Here is a 4,378-nt window from a genome sequence, read left to right as displayed (position 1 = left end):
AGATAATTTCAGGTGTTAAAACCATTGGCTTTTCCAGGGGTTTGAATGTGGGCTGTTTCTGTTTCATAAACCGTTTGGCACAGTGCTGGTAAGAATTCACATAGCTTTTTGTTTTTTAATCTTAGCAGATGTCAGGCAAAGAAAAGCCATGACAAAAATCACCAATTGGTCTTGAAGATACATTCCAACAAAACCTCTCAGTCCACAAACATGCTGCCCAACCTCTCCCATCGTCACAGATGTTCCAGACAATCCCAGTTGTAAGACACTGATCATGGCATGCCTGCCAGTCGGGTAGTGTCAGAGCAGTGGAGTAAATATTTACCCCCTTACACATAGGCAATAAAAGCTAACTATGTCAAACATCTTCCATGGGTTCCACACAGTGCTTAGCTAAGCGTTTTACATGTTGATTTATGCCTCCTGTAAGTGTCTGAGGGGGGTTAATGTCAAATCCATTTCTTCAGTGGTACTTCAGATGGATTTCAGAGCCTTGTGCATGTCAAGCAAGCATTTCACTAAAGAGCTGTGTCTATAGTCCTCAATTAACCCTATTTCACAGATGGAGAGACTTGTGCTCAGTATAGTTATTTTAATGGTAAAAGGTGAGGGGTCACTGACAATGGCTGATGGAGCTGGGGCTACCAAGTCAATAGAATGTTTTTTTTTCTGAGTTTGGTTGTTTGGAGACAGGTTTCACTGGGCAGTCCTCCATGTCCTGGAACTATGAAGACCAGGCTGGCCTTGAACTCACAGAGATCTGCCTTCCTCTGCCTCCCGAGTGCTGGGATCAAAGGTGTGTGCCACCACTGTCAAGTCAGTGTTTTAAATGGCTGCCGTACCTCTTTTCTATCCACTGCTGAATTTCTGCAAGGCGGGGTATCTTTTAGGTAGCTGTTTTAACTTATTTATGGCTTGGTGCAGAAGCTTATCTGATACTTGACACTGCAAGCTTTCCAGGTCAGGACTTTCTCAGACTGAATTTCATCCTATCATCCTTTGGTACTTTGACCCAACACTCATTTATTCTTGTGGTTTAAAATGGAAGCATTTGTTCCTTCCCACATGCAGAATGTTTTTAAAAGATTGCATCCTCCAGTATTCCCTACCTGTGTGCCTTCCAAACCCTCCCATCCTTTCTTCTCTCCCTGTTCTCCAATTTCTGGAATCAAACCTACAACTTTGAGCATAAGACTGGTGTTTTAAAAACATGGTCATGACTTGCATCCCATCCTAGAGAATATAGAGCCTAAGAAGGAACTTGAGGCTGGAGAGAATGGCTCCATGGTTAAGAGCACTGACTGCTCTTCCACAGGTCCTGAGTTCAATTCCCAGCAACCACATGGTGGCTCACAACCGTCAGATGCCCTTTTCTGGAGTGTCTGAAGACAGCTACAGTGTACTTAAATATAATAAATAAATAAGTCTTTTAAAAACAGAAATAACTTTAGGGGCTGGAGAAGTGGTTCAGTGGTTAAGAGCACCGACTGCTCTTCCAGAGGACCCATGCTTAATTCCCAGTGACCACATGGCAGCTTACAACTGTCTGTAACTCCCATTCCAGGGCATCCAACACCCTCACATAGACACACCTGCAGGCAAAACACCAATGCACACAATAAATAAGCCATTAAGAAAACAAACAACAGGGGTTGGGGATTTAGCTCAGTGGTAGAGCACTTGCCTAGAAAGCCCAAGGACCTGGGTTCGGTCCCCAGCTCCAAAAAAAAAAAAAAAAAGAAAACAAACAACAAAGCCAGGCTTTGTGGCACATGCCTTTAATCTTAGTGCTTGGGAAGCAGAGGCAGGTGGATCTCTGAGTTTGAGGCCAGCCTGGTCTACACAGCGAGTTCCAGGACATCCAGAGCTACATAGTGAGGTCCTGTCTTGAAAACAACAAACCAAACAAACCATAAAACCACCAACCCCCACCCAAAGTCACTGTACACGTTCAGCTTTAGCCTGTGGAATTGCTTCTAACATCTGCACATCTGTCTAAAACCCTTGAGTGAAGAGGGACAGCCACTGTGCAATCCCTCCTGCATCAGCCTCCTGAGTGCTAGGATCAGTAGGCATGAGCCACCATATCTCATGCTAGTAAGTATTTGTTGAATTGAGGTCACCATGACTCGGTCTACTGGGTTACAACACTGAAGGGTTCCTTCCATTGGATAGATACTTGTGTTTTTCAGTGCACCTGATGACACACTGACAAACTATCTTTTCCATATACAGATCTGTGTATGACAACGACTAACAGACATGACATATACTTGGGCACCTCTGACACATTCCAGAAATGTATATATCACGCAGATCTTTGGTCAATAGTAGTTGACAATACAATATGAGAGCCTGTGCTTTGGATTCATTTATCCTAGGTCCCGATTCTAGCCCTGCCCTTATCTACCAGCTGTATAATTTGGAGTATATGAAGCAAGCTCTTGGTACCTTGGCCACTTGTAAATGGAAATATTAATGTTGGTAGAGTTTTGTCACTTTGAGAATAAGTTTTCTATTCAAGGTCAAAACATTGGTACTAATTGTTTTTCTCCCAACAATTCTCTAGCTCCAATTTATAGATTCAAAGGAAACCTAGATGAGATATGGAAAGTACTTTCAAGTGAGATGACATTTAACTTGAATTTTGTAGGGCATTAGTGAATTAGAGAAGGCTTAGGAATTTGATCTACACCCTGGCAACAGTATATTAATAGTTAATACTATAGTAATAGGTCAGGATGGTGGGAACATTATTTATTTATTTTTTGGTTTGGTTTGAGAGTCTGAGTTCAACTCTCAGCCCTAAACAACTTGAAACAGCTTGTGCAGGAAAATGGGGAGGAATGGATCTACCTGTCATAGCTGAGGTGGAAGTTAAATATGAGTGGATTAGTGGCAGACAAAATATAAAATCACTAGATGGGAGTCAACCATGGAGTGCATATCTGTAATTTAGCACGTTGAAGATTGGGGGAGGAGGATGGCCACAACTTTGAAGTGAGCCTGCCTGGGATATGTAATGAATTCAAGGTCAGTCTGAGGTACTTTATGGAAACCCTGTATCAAAAAACAAAACAAAACCAGTCTGGAGCAAATATAGCTCCCGGGAATCTGAGCGGGTTCATAACTTCCTGTAACTCCAGCCATAGGGTGTTCTGAGCTCTCTGGCCTCTGTAGGGATTCTTTTTTTTTTTTTTTTTTTTTTTTGCCAGAGCTGGGGACCCGAACCCAGGGCCTTGAGCTTGCTAGGCAAGCGCTCTACCACTGAGCCAAATCCCTAACCCCCTCTGTAGGGATTCTTACTCACATGCACATACCTACCATCACACCCACACCCCACCCCACCCCCACACCCCAGCATCCCCCCAAGCACCACCACACCCCAGCACACACCCCCCACACCCCAGCATACCCCCCCACACCCCAGCACATCCTCACACCCCAGAACCCCCCCACAGTCCAGCATACACACACCACACACCCACACCCATCCATCCACACCCATGCCCACTCAGTTAAAGAATATAAAGAACAACATTCGAGGCAGAGGCAGGAGAACCCTGGTTAGTTTGGGGCCAGCCTCTTATACATAATTGAGCTCCAGGACATCCAGGGGTACACAGAGAGGCCTCGACTCAAAAACAGGTAAACAAATAATAAATACATATAAATCAGTCAACTAATCAAACAGTCCCTCCAAATTTTATAAACAGCATCCACACAACATTCTCACAAAGATAAGAGTATCCTAAATACGATCAAGCCTCTAGATTTAACTACTAATTTCCAGGAAACTTGAGCTTTGAAGCAAATGTGAATAATGATATCGTGAGGATGTGGTTAAGTCCAGAATGTGGAAAAATTCTATAGAGAATTCCTTCCTTCCTTCCTTCCTTCCCTTCTTCCCTCCCTCCCTCCTTCTTTCCCTTCCTCCTTGCTTGTCTTTCTGAGACAGGCTTCCACATTAACAGGCTGTCCTTGAACTTGAAGCAATCCTCCTGCCTCAGCCTCCGGAGGGTGGGATTATGGGCATGAGCTATGGCTCCTGGTATTATGATCTCATTTCTTCAGCAAGTAAATGTTAAACGAATGATGAAAAAAAAAAAAGAAAGGAAAAAAAAAAAAAGACAAACTAAGAAGGCACAAGTATCTGGGAGCTTTTGTACATGAAAACATGAAGGGGGTGAAGCGTTTATTAACCAAGTGTGAATCATGTTCAGATCCCGATTCTGATAAATGAACTGTATATGATATTTTGGAAATTATTGAGATAAGTGACATGGGTGGAATATTAAAAGCTATTAAAATTTTTAGACAAGTTGTATAAAGATATTGTAACAAAGCCAGGCAGTGGTGGCACAGGCCTTTCATTCCA

The sequence above is a fragment of the Rattus rattus genome, chromosome 9 (assembly GCF_011064425.1).
Source record: "Rattus rattus isolate New Zealand chromosome 9, Rrattus_CSIRO_v1, whole genome shotgun sequence".
NCBI classification, from domain to species: Eukaryota; Metazoa; Chordata; class Mammalia; order Rodentia; family Muridae; genus Rattus; species Rattus rattus.
This window is presented reverse-complemented; position numbering follows the sequence as displayed.